This window comes from Acomys russatus, chromosome 1 (genome assembly GCF_903995435.1).
Source record: "Acomys russatus chromosome 1, mAcoRus1.1, whole genome shotgun sequence".
NCBI lineage: Eukaryota > Metazoa > Chordata > Mammalia > Rodentia > Muridae > Acomys > Acomys russatus.
In genome coordinates, this window is record NC_067137.1 from 12,143,743 (window position 1) to 12,169,429 (window position 25,687).

General features: G+C 40.7%; 1 protein-coding gene across 5 annotated transcripts in view; it reads left to right on the forward strand.

Annotated features, from left to right (window-relative positions):
- The window catches only part of Slc8a1 (solute carrier family 8 member A1), a 354,337-nt gene that overhangs the window by 42,163 nt on the left and 286,487 nt on the right, over positions 1–25,687 (forward strand). Inside the window, exon 1 of one of the 5 annotated variants that reach the window (XM_051162713.1) lies at positions 25,409–25,493. The exons of the other annotated variants lie outside the window; for them this stretch is intronic. The gene's annotated coding sequence lies outside the window, so the exon portion shown is untranslated. Of the gene's footprint in view, positions 1–25,408; positions 25,494–25,687 lie in introns of those variants that run through there. 5 annotated transcript variants of the gene reach the window in all.

The following is a 25,687-nucleotide window of genomic DNA, read 5'->3' on the forward strand; positions in this document are numbered from 1 at the left end:
TACTGTTCCTCAATAGCTCACTCTTGTATCCAACTTCCCTCCCTCCTACTTTGAGATTTTTTTCAAAAGGCAATGGTTTTGACTGGTTCATCTCTGCCTCTCTCCAGATCTAGCAAGGGAGGTTGCAGTCAATTTTAATTAAATGATTGAATCAAAATGAAGGAGAGGCAGCATCCTCACTTCCTCTGAGCATCCATAATTCCCCTGCCTCCCTCTCTCTCCTTCAGAGAAGCCTGGGTACCAAGTGGGTCTACGCCAGGTCTGCAAAGTTTGTGTGCTCTGTTTCCTAGGTTTGCCAAAATCAGTTCCCAGCCCCCGATGACAGCAGCAGGGATGCCTAAAGGCACTCACAGGGTGTGACAGCTGCTCTTTTTGAGTTAGCAGAGCCATTTCTTCTGTTATCATTTTTTATATACATTCTATTAGTTTCTCACCAGGATACTTGGCCTTGAGGCTGCTTTGTGTGAATTGAACCTGAACGGCCCATATCACTTATGCCTCCTCTTCTAACTTGCGTTTCTGAACTCTCCTGACAGCCCCTGCCTTGTAGCAAGCATTCATTAGCCTGTCAGCACTGGGTCCACTTCCCTTCATAGACGGGGACCTTCAGTCTCATTCTTGCTCTTTTATTGGCACTGACGATGTACAGCAACTCCAAAGTCCTGGAAGAGAAGTCGGCCTCATCTCTCCTGTAGACTTAAGTGTTAGCTGTCCAATTAGCCGTGCTTAGAAAATATCACTCTTAGAGCCCTGCTAGTTAAAGCCTCCAGTAACTCTTTGCCTATTGGTCTCTCTGCTTCTGTCTGTCCCTGGCTCCTGCTCTCCTTCAAGGTCACATTCTTTTGGGATAAATTCTGGGTTGATCTGTACATCTTTGTTAAACAATGTAGTAAATCCCTGTGGTCTAATATAATATCCCTGGCCATAGCCTTCATTCCCGACACTTTTTTTTTTTTTCTCTTCTGTTCATTTGGTCCAAGTCAAGTCTCTTCCGTCCTGAGAAGATGGATATTTTCTAGGACTCCCACCACCTCGATCCTTGTCCCAGATCCTTGTCACTTTATTCGGGGCTCTTAGTGTGGTTTTCGCTGACCTCCTTGCCCAACACTCTTCTCTGTCACTCCTTTGTTCTGCTGCTTCCTTACCTGGTTTTTTTTGTTTTTGTTTTTGTTTTTTGTTTTTTGTTTTTTAAATGTGACTTTTCACCATCAAACATTAGGCTCTCTTTCTCGTATTTTCGGTCTTCCCCTGCTAAGATCAGCTTCACAAGAGCATATCTTCGTATCTCCATTTCTAAATGAGTGAATCGGCATTGGCAGGAGCCGAGAATTCAGCCTGTGTGTCAATGCCTCTGCATTTCCCTCTGTTTGTTTCTCTAAACCAAGTTCCCTCTACAGCAGCCATATACAGAGTGATGCTGGAAATGAGAAATGGAAATGAGAAATCTGCCTTCAGCCTTGGAGTCAGTATCGTCAGGTGCCCTTTGAGGGAGGCAAATGAGCATGGGTCAGAGTTAATCATATGAGGAAGACATGGCCAAGGGAAGGTCCAAATTCCTGAAAGAGACCCCCTACTTCCTCGCAGGAGTCATGACATTTCCAAACTAAGCTCAAAATATTTTCACTGACCTATGGACACTGCTTTCCATTCTCATTATTTATTCCCATAGACTTGCTAATAATTTGATTATTGTCTTTAATTCATTTATTTTGAGTTACTTGCACATTTTTTTTCCTGTTCGATACAAAGTGTTTGAGGTAGGAAAATTTCCCCAAATCCTCTGTAATTTGAGAGGCATCCTAACAAGTTAGATGTGGGAAGAAACCATTGAAAATAACTTAGTTCAAGTTTGACATTGTTTTTTAAAAACTAAACCATAGGGTCTCACTTTTCTTGGATTGTGTGTTTTGAGTTTGTTTTGTTGTTGTTGCTGTTTTGTTGTTGTTGTTGCTGCTGTTTTGTTGTTGCTGCTGTTGCTGTTTCCCCTAGCCAGTCATTCTAAGGCTTCTCAAAAACTTAATCTGATGATGGCCCCCAGCACTCTGAAGAGTTTTCAATGGAATAGTAAAGGCCATGATAGCTTTATAATATGTCAGCGATCTTACGTGCATTTTTCATTCTCATTTTCAAACCAGTGGTTACGGAAGGCTTCCAAATGTCAGGAGCCTTGTTACACTACAGCAGGTTGAGTGGAGAAAAGGCATGTGTATCTGCCTCTCCTCGCCTGAGCCAGGTTTCAGAGACCGTCTCAAACAGAAACCAGACTCACTCCCAGCACTAGCTGAAATTTGAAAAGTGTACTTTTCTGTTTTCTTTTTCTGTTTGTTTTTGTTTTGGTTTGACTGATCAAAACTAAAGCCAGGGCCAGTGTGCTCTTCTGCAGACCTGCAGAAGCAACTCCCGCCCTAGAAAATGCAGTGAATTGTAAAAATCATGTTATTTACATTGACATGCAGTGGCTATGTCATTGTAATTTCTAAATAAATAATTGCATAACAGCCTCTATTTTAATATTTAACATTAATATCTATAGACATTATTCCCATAAACAGCAGTTGTTTGGAGCTCAGAATTAGAGGAAGGGCTCCATGAAGCATGATACTTGCTGATCTAAGACATTAAGTCTCCAATAAATACATTTCTAAATATACATTGTGTCTTGTTGAGGTTAAGATAATTTAAGGCACGGGCCTTGGTCATGGCAGTATATGTATTTCTCTACAGTACAAAACTATAGCCATTTCATGTACCCATTATGACGTCCTCTTTCCACAAGGGTCCTCAGCAAATCCAAACACTTGTTGGAATCTCTTTTTACATAGACTTGATAAAGGCTCACAAACATGATTTATTGCCAATCCTCAGACACTTCTACAGTTCTAACACTGTAGCCAAGAGCAATGCTCCTGAAACAAAGAGCCTGGCTTATTCAAAGTTTCTAGATGTGTCTGTTCTCTAAAGTCCAACCTGGGGAGGATATTAGTATCTAGATTAAAAGGATGTTGAGAAGGTTAAAAAAATGCCAAATTAAAAAAAATTTTAAAAAATGCCAAATTAATGAACATCAAGAACAATGGTGGGTAATATTGAATAAACATTACCTGTTATCACAGCCAGTTTAGCAATGACAGCTCCCATGGTAATTATTTGAGAAAACAATATGAACCTTAAAGGAAAGGGGAGAAGCTCTGCTACATCCTTCAGAAGTGCTGAGAGTGCAGATCATTAGGCATTGAATGGTAAATGTAATCTCACCATTGTGTCCATTTCCTCTTCTGAGAACTTGTTTATGTCTTTATTCTCCCTTTGTGCTCCACTCACCAGTAGCTAAGCACATGGCAAGGCTGTCTTATATACACTGGAGATGTGCTCCCAACAAAGGAAACTGAGGCTGAGAGACATGAAGATTAATGGTTACAGAAAAGGAAACCTGCTTGTTCCTATATATGCCTTGCTGTCTCCTGATGGCATCCTTCCCTACTCTGGGGAACCTGCTAAGTATCCCATTGTTTTCACTGACACAGCATTCTGAATGTCACTGAAAACCAGCTTTATTGGAAAATGGTGTACTGGGAGAGCATCTCATTGTTTGTACCAGAGCAATGATGGTTATTGGAAATAACCTGACATGAATGATCTAGGACTCCTACATTATTTTTATGATTGTAGTATGGCTGTGTCTTTATTTTGAAAAAAAAAAAAACTATCGTGAATTAATCAGTGTTTACCTTTACATAGAGTATCAGCTCAGATTCAAATTTGGATTATTAGATGTATTTCTCATTCCTTGGATGAATGGATTCTTCCAACCTGCATGAGCCAGCTCTGATGGGCTGGATGGAGTTGACCACCCAGGCTTGAGGCCCTGGCTTGACCACCCATGAGTGTATTAAAGAAATGCCTATATATTTTCATTAGAAAAAAAGTAATTCAAGTCAATTCAATTCTTCAAGTTCTCCATTGCATCTACCTTATAGCTCAGCATAGAGCACTTGTGTAGCATGCCCATGGTTTTGGGTTCAATCTCAAGCACCAAAAAAATATTTTCTAGAATAACTCATTGCACTAATGGTACAGTGAGCAAAACCACCACCCATCAATTAATATAGAAACAATCTACTTTATATTATAAGTCCCTGTACATTCTGAAAGATTCTGACATATTTATTTAAAAAATTATTCATGAGCCAGACACTCTTCTGTAACATTCTTTAATGATGGGAATAATTAGACATCTTCCCTTGCAAGATATATTATTCCAGAATAGGACAGATTAATACAAAATAAATGAAAATAGACAACAGAAATTGTGTGCTTTGGAGAAAAAGTTCAGTACAGTGGATGAATGAAAAACATTAGGATGGGTGTGATGATCAGCCAGCAGTGAAGGAAAGGATATTTTCAGAAGAAATAAAAAAGACAGGAGCGAGAACTTTGGGAAGGTTTATCATTGGTCATTCATTGAAATTTGCTATCTAGATCCATATCAAATAAATTTATCTACAATCAGGCAACATTCAGCCTTTAATCTCCAAGGATAAGTGTCTAAGGTGCTTTAATGTCTTGTCTTGTGCTGTGGTTTCTGGGTCCTTTGTGCAGAACGTGGCTGGAAGTAGGACTAAATGCAGAGCAGAACAGGGAAGTGCCCCAGTGGCCTCATCCTGTGTTCTACCTTCTATCTGAAACAGCTCCTTCTGTTTGCTCTTCTGAGATCTGCATCTGAGTGACTCCTGTACCATTGACTTAGCTGTATTATGCCATATTATAAATTCCCTTTAAACTTGGCAAGCTCCAGGCTACCCCATTGGCCATAAGCTTCAGAACCATGGCTATACTGAGAATTCTGTTTCACTGTAACTTTCCATACACGGCAGATGCTCAGAAAACATTGAGTCAAGTGAATAAGCAACACTCACAAATACAGTGATCCTTAATTTTCATCTCTAATTATGCAAAGTCCATGAAGGCAGAGCATTTTATTCAAATTGTATCATTTGTTGCTATAACTGTAGCACCTCAATCAGATGAAGCCCAAATTAGGCCTATAAAGCACATTTTTTGGAGGGATGTACACATGAACTAACCAAGGTGGATTATGTGGGAAACATACAGGGTCATGAAGTTGGCAATTAATATTACAACTCCGCTTCATTTCACATAGAGGTTTACTTTTTACAAAGTATTTTCTCTGTGTTGTCAAGCAATCTCACCACCTCCGTGGGGTAGAGAGGATAGAATTTCTCCTCTCAGTTGTTTTAAGGGAGAGCTTTAATGACGCTCCAGGGACTCTAGGAGAATTTTAGTGGTAGATAGTGTCAGGCTTGGGTCCACACATTCCTGCCAAGCTCTGACTCACTTCACTCTACAATGTGCAAGGCTAGGTTTGCTATGGAGTTCTCACAGAGAAGGCAGACGACCCCTGGGAAGCACTTGGCCCTGGATGTCACTTTGATTCTTCCTCTTCCGTGCCCCATGTTGACAGCTCCCTTGACTCAGACCAAAGTCACATTTGTTGAAGAGAATCCAAGTCCGTTCTCTTCCACAGTAGGAAGAATTCTTTGTCTTCATAAGCTTCCTGCTGAGTTCATATCTAGAAAAGCATGCACTGCAGCTAGATCAGTGTCTTCTGAATGTCTTATTTTTCAAGCTTTGACAGCATAATGCAGCAATATATATATATATATAATATGTAATATCATACAATATATAAATTAAAATTTTCATTAATAACTTTTGAATAAAATATCTGCCTTATCCAAACTTATGAAATGTATCTAATGCTTCTAGTATTTGCACCTTTTTGGGTAAAGCTTCAGTTCACTAAAATGGCAGCCATCTTTCCAGATTTTCTGTCCTCTTTCCACTCTTGGGTGTATGAATAGGTATTTGAAGACTAATTGAAGGTCAGTGACTTCGTCTTTTAATGAAGGATACCTGTTCTGTATGACTGATGGTGAAACATTATGTTTAGGCATCAAAAGCAGTTTAGAGTGTTTAACTTACAATGTATTGTTGTCTTTGTATAAGAAGGGGGAAGCATATCCTTTGGGGGATAAAGTTTTGTCAATGCTATAGGAATGTAGGCATTGGTAGAACAGGTTAATGTATTCAAAGAGGTATGTGGTAATAAATAATTAGTGGTGAAATCTTATCAGGTAGGACTTGAAAGGTAGAACATGAGTTATCAGGCTGAGATGAAATTCAGTGGTCAAATGCCCCCTGGAGGGGGAGACCTGGTGGCACTCAGAGGAAGGACAGCAGGTTGCCAAGAAGAGACTTGATACCCTATGAGAATATACAGGGGGAGGTAATCCCCCTCAGTCACAGTCATAGATGAGGGGAATAATGGGAAAATGGGGGGGGGGAGGGAGGAATGGGAGGATACAAGGGATGGGATAAACATTGAGATGTAACAAGAATAAATTAATAAAAAAAAAAAAAAGAAAAAGAAATTCAGTGGTCAAGCAGGAAGAAAAGACATGAGGGTGAGAGTAACCCTGGGTGGGTCTGAATTTTATTCAAAGGCTTATGTACATCTCTGTCATCAACCCAATAAATTTCCTAATACTTAAGACACAGGGTGGTTCTAAAGATTAAACAGCAAAATATATATAGATCCTCTGATCACAGAACACATGTGGAGTTCACGACTGAAAAATAAGAATCTTTAGTGCAACCTTCCTTCCTGCACCATGGTGCATAGTCAGCAGTTTCACAGATGATAAGCATCAGGTCTGTGCATTGCATTCGGAACTCTGGAACAGAGTGTTGTGGCTTGTGCCTGAAACCCTAATAATAAGGAGGCTAAGGCAGAAGGGTTGCTGCAAGCTCAAGACAGGTCTGCACTACCTAGTGTGTTCCAGACTAGTCTGGACTATAGATTGAAAGCCCGTATCAAACAAACAAACAAACACAATAAATAAACTTTTTAAAAAGTGTTGGGATGTTGGGTTGCAGAACACAGTCATTGATAAAAATGTTATCTACCTTTCTGTGATCTGTACACTGAGACTTAGGGGCCAATTAATAATTTGTGTTACACTTAAATAACAATATGAGGTCTTCTTCACATGCAAACTGGTATGTGACTTATAAGGCTTATCCCATAATAAAATAAGTATTTTTTATGATTGGGGACATTTATATATTAAATGTATGATATAAATCAAATATTTATCATTAATTTCATGAAAGTTAAATTTTATGTTTTTTGCAAACAACAATAATGTATTAAAAAAAAACAATATACAAAAAGAAAGCTATTCAGATGTCACTGCCTACAATTAATAACTATTGTGATTGAAACTATAATTTTCAGTGTACTTTTTATCAGTATATTTATATTTATAAATACAGAACTATCCTCTGAACAAGCATAGGATCCAGTTACAGATGATATTTTGTGACATGCTCCATGCATTTAACAATTTATATTCACGTCATTATTGATCTATTTTTCTCTGTATGTCATGATGCTAATGTCAACGTAGAACTTTAATGTCATTTTTGTGGCTACTTATGGTTACTGTTTGTCATCTTAATTTTAGACACTTAAATTGTTTGTCATAAATGTATGTACTTAGATGCCATTTTGAACTTCCAAGTTTGTATACTTCCACAAATCCCATAGTTGTTTTCTTAAGACATGTTCCTGGAAGAACTACTCTGAGCATGGCACACTAAACTTCTGTACAGTTTATCAGATTGTCCATGGAAAAGTTTTTCATTAAAATATAGCAGGAAAAATTTAAGTCTCTGTAAAGAGTGAAGCCTTATGTAAAGATTGTTGATTTTTAATGATGGTTTTCAAAGAGAAAAAATTTTAATGATGGTTTTCATACACCAAGATGAGAAAATTGGGCGTGGAGGAAGGAAAGTACATACTCATCAGATTTAATCAAAGTATTAAAATGTCATTTATCTAGTACTTTGGGATAAATGAGAAGTTGATGGGACAAATTCTTCTTTTTACAGTTCCAATAAATGGATTGTATTTTTAAAATACTAACATTCTGAGATCTGCGATAGAATAAGACATGGAGGCAAACATTATCAATAGCTTATTAATATGTTGGGTGGGGAACTCCATCATTGATCCACTCTGACAACTTCAACAACACGGAAAGAGAGTAGCCTGGCTCTAGTTACGCCTTTATGTGACAAAGTAGAAAACATACACACAACACTAGTTACGAAAAAGTCACAGATGAGACCATTGACATTCATAGGAAAGAAAAACAAGGGGCAGAAAAAAATTTACTTAAAAGCACTAGGAACTGTATGCAGCAAAGTGTGAAGTCAGAATGTAAAAGTTGGGAGAAGAAAGCAAATTCAGTTTCTTTATATATTCTTACTCAGAATATCTAGTGTTTTAATATTGTTTGTATCATTTTTTTCTCAAACCAATAATAGACATTTTTTAATGAGATTATCAGGGATCTTTTATCTAAGAGTACAGAATGATTTTCAACTTTCTAAATGTGATAATGTTGTGGTAATTATAACACATAGTTTTAAAGGAAGATGAACTGAAGTGTGTAAGGGATAATGAATTGAAAGGTACTGAAGCAGGCATTGAAATGATCAGTGTTTGTTGAATTTAAGTGTGTAACAAAATTGAACATCAGTTGACAACTGGGATTTTGTGTACTATCCCTCAACTTTGGGTTGTTAAACTTTGCTCAATTATTTAAATATTTGATTACAAAATAGGCAAGACTTGTGCACATTGACCATAAAAAATACAGAAAAGAACCCCTACCTTTAATTAAGAAATTAAAAGTAGAAAATTGCCATCTTTCAAAACCCTTTCTGGCTTAAAAGATGCTTAGGCACTTACTGAAATCTCATGAGTTTTGTTTAGAATTGTGTCAAAAGACACCAACATAATTTCAAAATAATAATGCTTCAAGGGGCTGGAAATATGCCTCAAAACTTTGGAGTGTTTACTGTTTCCACAGGTTTGGTTCTAAGCACCTATGATAAGTGCTCCATAACAGCCTGTAATCCCAGTTCCAAGGATCTGATGCCATCTTCTGACCTCTATAGGCACCTGCCTACTAGCATGCACACACACACACACACACACACACACACACACACACACACACATTCATATACTTGCGCACATATATGTAATCTTTTTTAATGCCCTAAGAACTATTACAATGAGCTGTTTAAATTGACAGGAGAAAAGTATATTTCCAGAAGACGTCATAAAAGTAAAGGGTATGACAAACATAAACGCTACAGGAAGTGCTAGCAAAAACAGTTTTATCTCAAAGTTGTGTTTCAAGAGAAAATGGATGACTGCAATCTGCACATGTTAAAAGGTTCTCATGGATGTGGATTACTGCTAATAATTCTAAAGGGTTTTTATTCTAGGAGATTTGATGCAGGCCAAATGGTAAATAGTAAGGTTGGCAGCTAAGAGAGTGGCCACTGAGACCTTATGACATGAAACCTCAATGTTTTTAATAGGAAAAGAGACCCAAGTCAATTCAGCATAGCTAATTTATAGGTATTCAACTTGGGCTCTAGCTGAACTGGTTTGCTCAAAGTCATACCAGTAGTTACTGGTTATGAAGTCTCGCTTTTGGTACAGTTGTATACCAAAAATTCTTTATTCAATTCTGTAACCTAAAACCACCTCCTGATAATTAAAGATGAAATTCAAGATCACTTATTTATTGTATAGATAAAATATAGTGGCTAACAAGTGAACTCAAAGGTGTTCCGGAAAATCAGTATTGATTTCTTTGGAAATAAAGAACTTAAATTAGATTTGATTAAGGTGGACAGCATTGAGAAGAGAATAACAAGATAGACATTTATCTATTCATGTGAATGTCAAATAGAAGGACATATCGTATGACCTTTAGTTACAGCAGGAGGGGGGGTCTCTAAAGATAACCAAAGGATGACAAGTCCTTATTCTGCCGAAGGAGCAAGGGATGGAAAAGGAGACAAGAACAATCACCAATGCTTTTAATTGAGAAAAAGACAATTTAGAGAAGTGAATTAAGTAGTTCAGGCTTTTGTTCCCTCTCTGTCTATACTTAGCAGCAGTTAATAACACCACCATGCCCTTGCCCCTGTCAGAATCAACTAGGATAGTTACAAAGCTGAAGTGCTCTGCAGGGTAAGTGCTTTCACTTGAACACACCCCTCAATAACTTGGGCTCATGTCAGTGTCCCACTCTTAGCTCGAAGCAAAAAGCTGACCCTCTCAAGACTGAAAACTTTGGTGCAACTGTACTTTTTGGTTATTTTCGTAGGTCTTTTTATTTTTTAATACTACACCTCTCTGCCACAATCCCTTCCAACCCCCCACGACTAGGTAGGAGGAAAAGAATAGAGGGTAAAGGAGACGTAAATCTCTTCAGATTATTTCCTGCTGATGAGGGGTGTAGAATTCCTTGGGGAAATCCAGTTTTTGTCATCAGGATATTTCTGACCAGCAAACAGCAAAAGCAGCAGTAAAAACCAGTAGCAGCAGGGGGAGCAGCAGCAATTACTGCCTCTTCGGGGCCTCTGGCATTTTTATACCCTCTCAAAAGGACCCAGAATTCCAAAGGTAAACTATTTTCAGCTGGCCAAATCACATCCCTCCTAGAGCATGAGACAATTCTGACAAATCTGTGGACAATCTGAAGCAGTGCCATATCCCACACCTGGAATTAAAACAAACACATATTCCCAACATAATTGGTTTTTTTTTTCAAGAAACCAAAATTCTCACCATAGTTAGGAGCTGACATAATAGTAGAAACTTTGCATAGGCAAGAATTGAAGCTACATAACCTACCTGGAATCTTGTCTTAAAGGGCATGACACGCAATGTGGTCTAATCAACGTAATGGCAAGCCAGCCTTGGGGACTGGCTCCAGACCTCATGACAGGGGCTTTAATTAACTCTCCTCCTGGTGTGTCCCACCTAGGATTCTACTCTCAATCAGTCTGTCTTTTAATACTCACATTCAGCTTCTCTAGGATTATTTTTAGTTCATTTTTAATAATTGGTTCCTGTAAGATTGATAATACACAGTTTTTCATGTACCTCATATACAGACATGAAAAAAAAATTAAGCAGTTTCCACTAGACATTCAGCCCAAGTCACAAATTGCTACTGTCTATGCTTTACGGAAAGAAAAGGGGGACACATTCAGCAAACGTATATGAGTTATGAGTTATTATTATGTGCACAGCAGGTGCCTGGATACTGCAGAAGGCAAGAAAACACATAAGCATATTTCTTGTCACTACAGAGAACTTCTTACTGCACCCTAAAACTCTCAAAATAACATTGAGAAAGGCAGAAACATCATTAACAGCCTCAGTTTTTTTTAAAATACGGATTTATTTATTTTATTACATATACAGTGCTCTGCCTGCATGTACTCCTGCACACCAGAAGAGGGCATCAGATCACATTATAGATGGTCACGAGCCACCACGTGGCTGCTGGGAATTGAACTCAGGACTTTTGGAAGAGCAGCCAGTGCTCCTAACAGCTGAGAGCCATCTCTCCAGTTTGTAAGGGAGGCAGTTGTGGGGTTACCAGCAACTAGTTATTTGCAGAATGGTGGTTCACTTTCTTGTTCCTCTTCAGGTGTGAAGGTCAGTGGCCGCCTTATTGGATGTAAGCTGCAAGGTGTCCTGGAGCTACATACCTTCCAATGAAGGCCTCCAGGAATAGAGCATTGGAGTTCAGCCCTGCTATTCTTTGAAGAACTTGTTACTATAGGAAAGTGTCATTCACGTGTAGTTAGTCCTGTGTCTCAGTCTTTTCTATTTACATTTAAACGCAACTCATAATTAACTGAAAAATGTCCCTAACATTCTTATGAATCAGCCTGTTTTTAATCCTCGGGAAAAGGGTATTTATTATAAGCTTGAAGGTTATCAATTCCTTCTGACTCAGTTTTCCCCCTTGTCTTGGTCCATTGTGCTCTATTCTAACAAAATACCAGAGACTGGGAATTTTTGAAGAACAGACTTTTTTATTTTCTCGCAGTCTGGAGGCTGGAACTCCAAGATCGAAGATGTTAGCATCTAGTAAAGGCATTCTTGCTGTGTCATCTCATGCTGGAAGTTGGAAGGCACAGAGGTGACGGAAAGGACTGACTGCCTCACATGAAGGACAGAGAGATCACGTCCACTGTCTCGTGCCCTGTCATCGTGGTGTCAGCTCGTTTGTAAGGACAGAACCCCGAGACTCACACACCTCTCATCAGGGCCTGCTTCACAGCTGTTGCCCAAGGATTAAATTCCTGACACACACATTTAAGGACGTTTTGGGAGACCATATCACCCATTTTCTATTGAACATACTGCAGGTCATTGTTCTAAAAGAAAACCAATAACGTAACCTAGGCCACACTTGTACTGAAAATGCTGTGTATCACTACAACTACCATGTAAAAAAACCATAAATGGTAATATTGTACTTTGAAATTAATTTTTATAATATAAACACCCAGATATTGCCAAAAGACATGATAAAGTGTCATTGTCCAATTTTCTCCATTATATAGAACAACATGCAGGCAAGATATGCACACTAAGACACAGTGCTGCCATCAGTGAAATAAGTTTTAGAAATGGCCTCATGGAAATAGTGATCAGTTCTGCTTTAATTAAGAAATGAAGCAAAGTACAATCTATCTTCAATATATACAATAATTACATTCTTGAAAAAAATATCAGTGTAAATTAAAATGTATCGTCAAAAAAAGTATTGGTCCTTACATAAAAACGCAGATAAGACTGAAAACTGGGGTAATAGAGTTTTCCTCTACCTAATGGTCTGTAGAACACATAGGGAATGAGGAGCAGTTATTTATTGAACGCAGCTGCCCCACACATTGCAAGATGTTGTGTTTCCCTGGCTGCCGCAGCAAGTATCCATAGCAACTTCTTTATCATTGTGATAACTATGTACTCCATGAGTCTCCAGATGGTCCTGGGAGAGTAACACCATTCCAACTGACAGCCTTAGCTAACAGAGCCTTGAGAATGAAGGGGATCTTGGCTGCACCCTCACCCAGCCTCCTTTCCCACACTCCCACAGTGTCTGACAGAGACGAGCCCAGTGAACACCTACTGGCAAAGGCTGCAGCCAGTTCATACTGTGGCCAACTGAGTCCTTTGGCTCTATGCTCAGGGGGCAACAAGAGAGTACTGCCACCGCCTGGAAGGGGACAGAGAACTCTTGCCTCAGGCACTGAGGAAACTTAAATATGAATGTACTGTACTTATAGGGGAACTCTGTCCTGTGCCCTGGGTGTCGTCCTTGATGCAGCCACAGGCCCAGCGGCATCTCTCTACTGCAGATCATCTTCTGATATCATTTAAAAATACTTCCATAATAACAAATCTCACCTATAACCTACCTCCACAGTGGCCTTTTTCTCACGCAGTCTAGTACACAGGAGGAGGCTGGAGGCTACCACTGGGACATCAGATGTCAGTATCTCCTCAACAATTTGAACCCACTTTCTGGAGCCACTATCTCCACGTAATATTCCAAAAATGGATAATTATTGGTGCTTGTTTTCCTTCAGCGTCCTCAGCCGAGTGGACAACAAAGATTTATCACTGCTTTGCATCAGTGTCCGGGTGAGAAATCCAAACTGCATCTGAATGGTGGAAATATAGTGGTTTTTTTTTTTTTTTAGTGATCTTTCATAGTTGTAAAAAGTACTGTATCTATTGCACAGTTAAACCAGTGGTTTCTGATTGCTTTCGTTGTTCACACTGACCACCAATATTTTTCTACCATCCTCCTCCTTTATCTGTAAGCCCAAAGTAATGATGGAGAGAGCACATAAGGAATTGTGTGCAGTGGCAAAACTCCACCAAGTATCCAAATAAAGTGATCAGGAGGAGACTTTTAGCCATAGTGCTAATTATTGATACTCACATGGAGACCCCTGGCATACCATAAGAAAGAAAACAAAACTGTGCCAAGAAAATGCAATTTAATAGGTCTTTAATTTTCCAGTTGTCAGTTGTCTTTGTTTGCTTTTGAGACACAGTCATGGGGCATCACATAGCCCAAACTGGGCTTTCAAATTGCTATGTAGCTGACAATGACCTTGTACTTCTAGTCTGCCTTGCCCCCACCCACCAAGGGAGAAGAATATAGGAAGGTGTCACCACAGCTGACCTCTCTCTTAAATACTCACCCCCCAGAGGAGCTGCTTCTGATTTGCTCTATGGTGAAAGCAAGTGTGATGCAGACAGAAGTGGTCAAGTTTTGTGAGTTCTTCCCAGCCATTCTATCCACACCTCCCCATAGCTGCATCAGTAGCCATTGCCCTCCTGTGCTGTGCGCCTTATACTCTCTAACTTGCTTTTATTTTCTCCACCGCACCTTGTCATCCCAGGGCCCTTGCTCTGATGCTTCCTCTCTCCAAGCCAATACCCTGTGCTCACTCCCCTCTTCTAGACCATTCCTAGGCAGTGTTCACAGCTTTGCAGAGTCGCCTAAAAAGGGTTGTTGGCTCTATCTTTTGGAAAACATCAACACTCACTCTGGACTTGCTCATTGCTACTTACTCTAGTATTTTCAAAAGTAATGGATTGTAGACTATACTTCCTTACTTGTTCCCTCTCCGTGGTAGAATCCTCTTGTTTCACTGATGAATTTACATCTAGTTCAATGCTTTGCTTAAAAGTCACTCCCAAGAGTAAATGAAATAGCCACTTCAACCTGTGATCGAGTAGGTAGCTGGCAGTGGTCTCCAAATTCAAAATAATTTCTACAAAATGCAAACTCGTATTTGCTCTGATTTTTTTTTAACACAAGATGCTTTTTCCTACAGGAAAAAATGTTTACAAATAACATTCACATTTATATACTGTAGTGATTTAAATGAGAAGGCCTCCCCTCCATACCTGAACACTTGACCCCAAGTTACTGAGACCACTTGCAAGACTGTTGGAAGAAGCACGCCACTGCCAGGAGTCTTTGATAGTTACAAGCTTTTTGCCCCTGCCTGTTCACTCTCTGCTTCCTGTTGGTGGTTATAAGTGTAAACTGTTCAGCTTCCTGCTCCCACCACTGTGTCTGCCCACTGCCATGCCTCCTTGCTGCCACGGCCTCTTAACCCTCTAGAAGTGTAAACCTAAACAAACTTGTTCACAAATGGCCCCAGGCATAATATTTTATCACAGCAAAAGCAAAGTAACTAATACACATACAAAGAGAACTTTTATGTATTTAAATTAGCTCATATCAATGAATTAAAAACAGTTTTAATTGATTAATATTAGTGATGTACACTTATTTAGATACAAGTTAAAGATTACCTTACATGATAGGATAAATGTGAAAATTTAATGTGTACTTTTCATATAAACACATTTTATAATAATTTTATAGAATCAGCATTGTATGGACACTATGTTTTTCATAATGATGAAGGTATAGGTTTATTTTAATGTTGAATCATAATAAAAATGTATCAGAAGAAATGATGAAACATGCATAGTAAATCACACTAAGAGATTTGTGTCTCTGAACCTGTTATCCAACAATTAGGACAGCTCTTAGCAAAACAATGCCCTCCTGTGGATGGATCTATAGATGGATATATACATATGGCTCAGGAGATGATTTGATTAAATGCCGTTACTTGGCTCAGATTTCACTGACTTAGCCTATTTCTAACGTGGTGGTAAGTTGCTTGTGATTAGAAGAGACTTTCAATAAAGCACATACTTTTCCCACCTTAGCTCTGTTTATATTTTCCACGTAGTAGATTGAAATGTCTAGTGGCTAGGAAACAATCTTTTCACCTGCTTGCAAGATCAGGTTCGTTCTACATCATAGGAGGAAGACCAGATAATTCTTAGCTTCCTTTAACCTCTTCAAAACACAAGGGCACAAAAAGAAGACAGTAAATCTACCGTTCAAAAAATAAGGGGGGGGGGTGCATTGTCTGCAGAGAATTTAAACACAGTCATAAAACCACTCCAGAGTCTGTCTGACTTTTATTAATACCATTCATCATCTCATTGATGAAGGATCCTCCGCCTGGGAATGCAGGCCTTCACCCACACCCTGACCTTGGGTGATAGTATTAAAAGGGACTGTTTTCCTTGCAGCATCCTAGAATTCATATGTGTCCCATCTGGAACCATCCGAAATGCTTCTCTTCACAATGAAAACATGACTTTGGAGAACTATTGGTCTGGGATGTGGCGGCATTCTGCCAATAGTAGAGCCAGAGGAAGAAAATAGTCACAGTGTTCTGCCTGTGCCTTTGTTTAAAAGCCATCTCATTATCCACTTTAATTAATCTCCAACACGTCATCAAGACATGTGTGTTCACAACTATAGCACTTACTTCTTCAAAAAAAACATGGTTCTCTTTAATCTGTGAGATTCAGTTCCTAGAGGTCAGGAATGGTGTCAAATGTGCTTTATAATAACCATAGAACTTAACCCATGGCTCTGGGCTCAATGATTACTTACCATTTTTTCCCAGAATGGATTAAAACTTCAGACAGTGAATTTCTACTCCACTGCCGTGTAGTGAGGCATGGATATCCCATTAATTAACATAGTTTATTCAGCTTATATTTATATATTGAACATCTGAGTCGGGTTCCTACTTGGAAGCACGGAATACTTTTCCATCCAAACTTTGCCTTTTCTTGAGCAATTTCTACACTCAGGATTTTTGTTTTGTTTTACTTTTTACATGAATCTCAAAAGTATCTTTAAAACTTGCCAATGAAACAAAATTAATGTGTCGATTTTATGCTTTGATACATAGAATATTCATGGGGGCACATTCTGCTTCAGTTTATGAGATTTTAATTAGAACTGAAATTAAGTATATAAAGAGCCTAACAATGAAAGCCCATGATATTAAGTAAAAAATGAAAACTAAGTAGCCAGCTTGTATTTCAATGTAAACTCGCAACTTTTGATTTAATAACTTTTCAATAATTGAATATTTGTTTATAGCTAAGGGCCAAAAATGTGCAGGATTGTGTATTTTTATAAAAATGTGTACATTTGTATGAAGAGATTTATGTGCATATGGTGTGTGTGCATATGCATGTATGTATGTATATATTTATGTCTGTGACTGTGCCAGGTACTATATAATTAAAGAGAAGAATACAGGGAAAGAAAACGGTGTGGTGGACACCTGTGAAAAACAGCTCTGATCTACCATTAGCTGACATTGCAGGTTTTCCTTCATTGCCAAAGCTGTTGACTCTGACCAGGACCTACAGTGCAGGAGCACACTGATACCCACCGTACGCAACAATTAAATTATACTCATTAAGTAAATCCAAAAGGGCACTTAGGAGTTTGCAGTGAGACTAACTTGGAAGAAACATAATCATTTTATAAGCAGCCTCTGGAGACAGCCAGCCGGTCTGTCTTTTTGCTATACATTTTAGGTTTGTGTGCTGTGACTACATTCTGAATGTAGAGGCGAATTTACCTGGCCATGCTTGTGCCCTGACAAAACTTACTGACCCTGAGGTGGGCCTGAAAGAATGTCAGTACATGGTAGAAACAAGTTACAGAGCAAAATATCATGCTGTGTCATTTCATCATTTGGGAACTTGAAAAAGCTGGTGGTAGTCTCAATGAAAAGTTCATTTTATAAATGGCTACCTAATTTAGTACCCACTCCCCAAACTTGCTATTGCATGTTTTAACTTAATTGCTTTCCTTGCCTGGCTTCAAATGATACCTAAGACATGTTTCATTTTCTAATTTTGTTCCTGTTGGTCATTTGTCCACACTAGAACAGAATAGAAGTTTTACATTTTACTTGTGTTTTTCCTGCCATCTCTTCAGTATCTAAAGTCCTTGGCCCATAATATGTCTTCTGAAGCATTTGTTGCATTAAGACATGAAAGACTGGGGACAGCAAAATGGCTCAGTGTGGAAAGGTACTTGCCGCCAAGACTGAGGATCTGAGTTCAATCCCTGAGTCATACAGGATTAAGGAGAAACCTGATTCTTGAAAGTTGTTTGACCTTGACCTACACACACACACTCTGGCACATGTCCACACACATACGCACTAAATGTAACAAAATTTAAAAACATATGAAATGACTACCAGGAACTGTGGTTTGTTTTTCTCTGCTCTTCCCAGCTATTTTTTTCTCTTTAATGAATTGTTTGATGACTTTGAATACAATCAAAAAGCTCAAAAATTCCTTGATTCTAAAAAAGCAATAAAACTTCAATCTTAATATTTATAAATATTTGCCCAGTGAACTAGTGTTAACAGACAAAATAGGAATTCCTCTGAATTGTTTATAAATTGAACCAAATGACAGCTTATCAGTAATTCCTAAGGTAACTGACAGAGGGTCAGTTTACAGACTCAGGCCTGCAGCTGGCTCAGATTGCCATCTCAGTCACTTCAGCCTCCTGCAGAGTCACAGACAATCTGTCTGTCATCACAGAGCAGGTGGCCAGCCAGGACTGTGAGTGTGGATATGGTGACTCTGCCAGTTGCTGACCAGGATCTGTACTGAAGGGGCAAGAAAGTAATTGGGATTAAGTTGCACTTCGCACTGGATAGATAGGGGCCAAAGAGTTAAGTTGCCTTCTACTTAAAATCAGCCATGTTTCCACATTGCTCAGTCCCCTTGCAGTAAACATTATCTGTTCAATTGATTAATCTGTCATACATTAAAAACTTTGCAAGAATCTGGGAGTGATAAATATTCCACAAGACTTATATCCTCTACTCATGGATTGAGCCTTCCTGCAAGGATATTCCAATTTGCTTATGTGTCTTTATAAGGCGAATGACAGTATCTGTGCCTGCCTCTTAAAAACAGAAAAGCCACAAAACACACACATGCTTGTTTTAAGTTTCCAAAAGTGTTTCTGTTTTTGTATTGTTAAGTATCAATATTCAGTAGAGCCACAGAGTAGAAGGCACATTGTGCTATGCAGTTGGGGCCTTTTACGTATACACTCCTGACTTTAACTAGGCCAATGCTTTTTTAGTCCTGACCGAGTGTAAGAACTACTACCAAGAGAATCTAAAACAGAAACAGTCTATCTAATTAGTACATATATGTAGTCAAGCTTGGGCAAAACAAACAAAAAATGAAAAACACAAACAACAACAACAACAACAACAACAACAACTTCTGTGTTTTCCCCCTATATATAAAACAAAAGTAAACATAGTTTCCCAGACTAATTCATAATAATCTTATACAAAATTAAATTATAGACTGCAAATATTCTCAGTGCCTGCTCAAATGACTTACTACTATTCGTTTAGTTGTACATTCCAAGAGATGCTGAAACAATTCCAAAGATAGTCATGGTTTTCTGTGGCAGAGTTGAATTTAGATGAGGAAGTAGATTTTAGCTTCTGAACTCCATTTGCTTATGACCACTGTGTCCTTAAATCACATAGCGTGAGTCTGAGCTTGTAAGATGAGAACACGTGGCTTGTTATCCAAGCACTTCTCCCACTGGTAGCAGAACCAGCGTTGATATCACTGCGCGTTAAGACATCCCAAAGTTTATCCTACTTCAGTTTCAAGTCTCTCTGTTATTTTCACTTTTGAAGGGAGCTATCTTGGATTGTGGTAAGATCTAAAAGACTGGCAGTTCTCAGAAGATTGTAAGCAACAGCCAGCAATTGAAAAGGGAATAAAGGGAGCCATGCATCGTGGACAGGACGCCATGAGGATTTATTAAGATAGCTGATGGATAATCTGTCAGGGACAGGACTTCAGAAGTGAATGGTGTGAAATGGCTGCCTGGTAGAGAGTATCATGAGGGCCCCATCTCATCCTCAGGCCCTATGTTGGAGAGTCTTTGAGTTGACGTTGGAAAGAGTCTGTGCAAACTCAGTGAAGAAAGATGTTTTCATCCTGCAAATGAGGTCTCCTTGGATAACATTAGCATCAGCAACAAAGTTATAGTTGTATTCGGATTTATTTCAGATGGCTCTCTATGAAACTCCCAATTTTAATGCAGATAATATAATATCAAGTTGATACCTAGCTATAAAAACAAAGAAATATTATCAATAAATACACCCACACTGAGTCCTTACAAAATTAGAGCATTCACGTGGCTTCTTTCCTTTACTGCAGAAAAAGAAAGCCTACCTTCCCCTGGTTTACTCACTGTGGAGGATTCTGTGAAAGGTCCATAGTTGTTGCCAAAAATAAAATATCCTGATTGTAGAACTAATTGTTTAACGTTGTATTATGTGACTATGATCTCATTAGCACATCACTCCCAACAATAAGAGCAATGTCATTTTGCTGAGTTGCTTCAATGATTAGAAACTCTGCGAAGCATGTTATACGCAGTTTATTCCCTCCTACAGCTTTGTTTTTAAAATATATTTTATTAATTTATTCATATTACATCTCACTTGTTATCCCATCTCTTGTATCCTCCCATTCTTCCCTCCCTCCCATTTTCCCCTTACTCCCTTACCCTATGACTGTAACTGAGGAGGACCTCCTCCCCCTGTATATGCTCATAGGGTATCAAGTCTCTTCTTGGTAGCCTGCTATCCTTCCGCTGAGTGCAGTAAACTTTGAACCCCTACCTCCTACAGCTTTGAAAGGGACTTTCCAGTTCTGGTTTCTGTGACAAGATTAGGAAGGAAACTTCCAAATTCCCAGAGCCAGAAGAGAGTTGTGGGTCCAGTGAAGGTGCTCTGACTCCTAAGCATTGGGCCTTAACCAGAGATGTATTCTTTTCTGCTCAGACAATGATTCTGCCTTTGAATTACCATTGGCAAAATTGCAGAATATGAATTAGATGTTTGTTTGGCGTGATACAAAACAAAACTGAAAAATAAAATCGTTGGCTAACTCCAGCCTTTGAACAGAGGTTTCTCAAATGTAAAGTTGCAGGTCCCTGATGCTCCTAAATCAGGGACAACTTCATTGTCTCACCCAAGGAATTGGGGGGGGGGTCCCTCAGTGATGGGGCACAGGGAGGAGGATTCTCTCTAACAGTCCACCAGGAAAGCTATTCATACTCTGTGAAGTTTTGTGTGCACCAACACAGGTCACCACTGGGTAGGATATTAGACTGGTATTCAGCAGGGCAAAAGACAGCAGAGAAGTGTTCCCAACTGCAAGAATAAGACTCAAGGACAATAGTACCAGATGTCAGCACAGAATCCTCACAGTCATCTCCAAAGCAAAGAGCCCTGTGTTCAGTCAGCATCAAAGAAAACCTGAAGGACAAAACGAAGTGCTCTGTGTTCACCTGATGTTCTTAGGCAGGGGAGTTAGCTCCTGTGGCCTGCTCAGGACACCTTGGTGTACTGTGGAGCCTTCTTCTTATTCAGAAATCCTTATGAAACTGAGTTTAAGAAAGAGCAGAATGAAGTAAGTGGTGAGAGCTGACAGAGTATAAATGAGACTGGGAGGGCCAGGACTTAATAGACAGGCTTAAGGAAGCATCACACAATGGAAAGAAGAGAGGCATTTCTGGCCTAGGTAAGCCAGATCAAAGCAAAAAGAACTTTATAGTGCAACCTGACTAACCCAAACAATAAAAAAGGAGATTAAAGAACATAATAATGACACCTTAAAAGATATCAGTTCCGAGGAACAATTCTCCTGGCGTAGTCAGCAGGACCTCAGCAAACAAGCAATCCCACCAAAGTTGCTAATGGGACCTTGAGCAGCAGCTGGAACCTGAAGCCTCAGCTGGAGTCCAAAGCCTTGAAGCGCTCCCTGGAGCAGTTCTCTCTAGGAGCATGTCTTGAAGTTTTGCAAGCAACAGCCAAAGCAATCCTAAGTTCTCTCTCTCTAGCCTCTTGTTTTGGGCTCTTATCTATCTTCTCTCAGAGTTTCTACTACAATGTTTTCACACAATGGAAAGAAGAGTGGCATTTCTGGCTTAGGTAAGCCAGGTCAAAAAAAAAAAAAAAAAAAAAAAAAAAAAAAAAGAGCTATACAGTGCAGTACCTGTTCTCTCTATAATAAGAACTGTTGTGGGTTTCAACACAGTACTAAATATAACATATAAATCTCTTGATATCTTCTTTCGCTAGACTGGACACAAACCTGGATCTAATACATGTTACTTAGTTTGTTCTGTAATGAATATGCTGAAGGTCCCAACAAAGGTTTTCTAGCAAATAACTCAAGAAAGCTTTAGGATGCATCAACTCTCAGTAACAATTCTATGCAATTCCCTAAGTGGTTGTACCACACTCTTTTAGTTCTCAATATAGTGGAACCTAATATGTGAGACCCCAAGTCCAAAGAGCGGAATACAGGCATCAATATACGAGGATACCACTAGAGATAGCCACTAGGAAGTATTTTTGTTGTTGGAACCAAAAGTCTCCACCTTCATAGCTACAGCTTTTCCTCTTTCTGGAGCTCTGGCCTGCAGCAGCCTCCTCACCACTTCCTTACAGCTGCAGTCTCCCACAGCCTTGAGCAGGTGATACAGACCTTGATAATTCTTGCAATAAAAATCCAGTCATGTATGACATTTAGGAGGGAGAGAGCAAAAGGTTTAAACTGCCTTAGGGCATTGGAAACATTATAAAGTTGTCTTCAATGAGAAATGAAAGACAAAGAAGCTTAGGGGCTCACATATTGAGCCAAATCAAACTGAGTACCAAATCACTAGACAAGAGGCTGTCTCTTAGTGAGTGTAGATTATTTTTTAAGCGCTTAATGTAGGTTTTTTCCAAGAATCAAACTTAATCTATCAATTTCAAGAAGAAAAGAATGCTTACAAGATGGATTTAGGGTACCATGGGGCGCCCTCAAAAGACCAGCACTATTGCCACCTTATGTTACAAAGTACTTACACTTTCAAGACAACCAGAGCGTATGTTCACTAGGCAGCCCATAATAGCAAATCCAAGCCCCACACTTGCCATGAGATCTATCCCAATGGACACACGTGTTTCTATTCCATTCTTTCACTCTCTTTCATTACCTCTATTTTCTACCCTACGAACGGAGTGGAGTCTTTAGCTACAGGCTTCTCTGTGTCATTTAGTTTTTTTATTTTTATTTTTATTTAATTTTTTATTAATTCATTTATTTTACTTCTCAGTAGTTATCCCATCCCTTTTACCCTCCCATTCCTCCCTCCCTCCCCTATGACTGTGACTGAGGAGGACCTCCTCCCCCTGTATATGCTCATAGGGTATCAAGTCTCTTCTTGGTAGCCTGCTATCCTTCCTCTGAGTGCCACCAGGTCTCCCCATCGACCCCCCGACTCAGATCTAGCCAATGGTCAGGACATTCTCCACAGTTGAGCAGAGAGTGGGGACTGACTTTCACACAAACCCTGTTGCCCCATATTTGACCATGTCCTCTGTGTCATTTAGAAGCAGTCACTCTTTGCTCGAAACCCCTATCCGGGAGGGTGGCCAAATACCTGTCTCTCACTCTCCCTGGAAGTCAGGACTCTAGAACAATTTTTAGCAGAGGACATACTCTAGCTGAGTGACAGGGTCCTACTGTGTCATCCCATGTGTCAGTAGTCTGTGCAGTCTAACAGAAGTCTACCTGGATGGCAGTGGGGCTTCCAGGAAAAAACCCTGGACCCAGCAAAGAGTGGAATGCATCCTTAGGCAGGAAGGATTCCCGGGAATTCCAAGGCCACTTGGAGAATGCCCTGCCAAGCTCAGTGTCATGTCCATAAGCAATAGAAGGACCCCACTCACACTCACTGCATAAGGTGAAGTCTTCCCTCCGAGGGAGGGTAGCCATGGCAAGTGAGCTTTGCTAGAAATGGAAGCCCTACCCTGAACAGGAAACCAAGTCACCAGGAGATGCGCACCCACCCCATACTGAAAGCACACTAGCCCAAAGCTGTGATTCTTATCGAGCCCGCAAAGTCATGAGCCCAGGAGTGGACCAATCCCTCATGCCTGGGCTCCACCCCAGAGACTGAAAATTCACTGGTCTGGGGTGTGGCCTACTCCGTGGGGTTTAAAAAACCTCCTCTGCAGACCTGGGGGGCAATCAGGGTTGAGAGTCCTTGACAAGTGTCCAGAGAAAGACCACCTCTTTGCTGCAGAGTCAGACTCCTCCGTCCTTGGAGCCCTAATCTCTCTTTGCTTAAGGCCTGACAGAGCTGCATGTAAGTATGAGGGGCAAATGCTACCAAAGGACTTGTACTCCCCGCCCGCCCCGCACAGATTTGGAGCTCTGATTGAGAGCTAAGGCCTCAGAGTCTTTCAGCAGTTTCTATCTACAGTATCTACTTGAGTCTGCATTCTCATGTGCGTCTGATGGGCAGACAGGTTTGGGAGCCACTGAGCTCCACAGTGGGTCTAGCCTTTCATCCTGCCAAGTCATTAAGGATTTGTAAGGATGAATGAGCTGTCGTGCGAGCAAGGGCCTGCTGCAATGCTCCTTAATTAATTATGGGGAAGTGATGCGTTGGCAATGGTAGGTCTTCTCTTGGAAAGGACAATGAATGGTTCGTCGATTGCTGCATTAGGTCTTTCCTGACTCAGTCTGAATGCTCAGTTTTGTTTTTTGGTTTTTGGTTTTTGTTTTTTTTTTTTTTGGTCTTTATTCCCCTGTAAGCCGCAAGGTGTGAGGGAAATAGCAACACCTGGAGTTTTTTTTCAGAGCTCTCCTCTGGGGAAACCCCTTCCTCGGCCCGTGTTTGACCTGCAACATCTAGTAGCCAGCATATATTTCTTCATATATAAATATGAAGTGAAACACAGAGTAAGGATTTAAAAAACAAAATCAGTCATACAACCCCTGACCCCTTTACTAAAAGAAAGCTTCCATTAGCAGAGGACTAGACCGTAGAGGAGGGAAAAATGTGTCTGGAGAAGCAAATTCAAGAGTAAGGAGGGAGTAGGCGAGTTGCTGATAGGGGTCGGTTTGTCTGTGGATCAGTCTAGCGAGGTTCAAAAGAAAAGTTGCAGCAGCACTGGTCTGCGCGCGTGTCGGGGTGCGAGATAGCACTGGCTTGCACAGCTCATACGCACTGCGGGGGGCCCCGCGGCGGGGGAATCCAGCCACTAGCAGAGCTGAGGAGACTCGGTGGCTGCAACCGCCGACCGCTCAGCTCTTGCTCCCGCAAGGCACCCGGAGGTGGTTTGAGGGGTCTGTGGAGGCGCGAGACCGGAGGACGCGGCGGGCCCGGCGCGTGCGAGCCACAGCGAGGCTGCGGGCGGGCGGGGTGCGCGGGAGGGAGGGGAGGGAGCGAGGGAGGGAGCGCAGCGCGCGCGCCGCCCGGCCCCAGCCCTCCCAGCCCGCCGGCCTCGCCGCCTCCCGCCCGCGCGCACCGCTGCTTGTCGCCGCCGCCGCCGCCGCCGCTGGTGCTCGCGCCCGGCGCTGCTCAGGAGTCGAGCCGCTGTCCGCCGGCTTTGTGCTTCCAGCCCAGGATGGGAGCGACCTCTTCCTGAACGCGAGCAGTCTCAAAAGGGAACAAGCGCGCCCGATTCCCCGGCGGCGGCGGCGTGCCGGACCTGGGGAGGGAATCCATCCACAAGGCTCAGCCCAGGTAGGAGCTAGTCCACAGCAAGCAGAGACCTCGGTGAGACCAGAGCTGTTCCCTTTGCGGTTCCCACGGCAGCGTTTAAGCCAAAAGGTTGGCTTCTGAATTGTGTGGGTGTGTGTGTGTGTGTGTGTGTGTGTGTGTGTGTGTGTGTGTGTGTGTGTGTGTGCTCGTGCTGCACATTTTTTGGGTATCGGTGC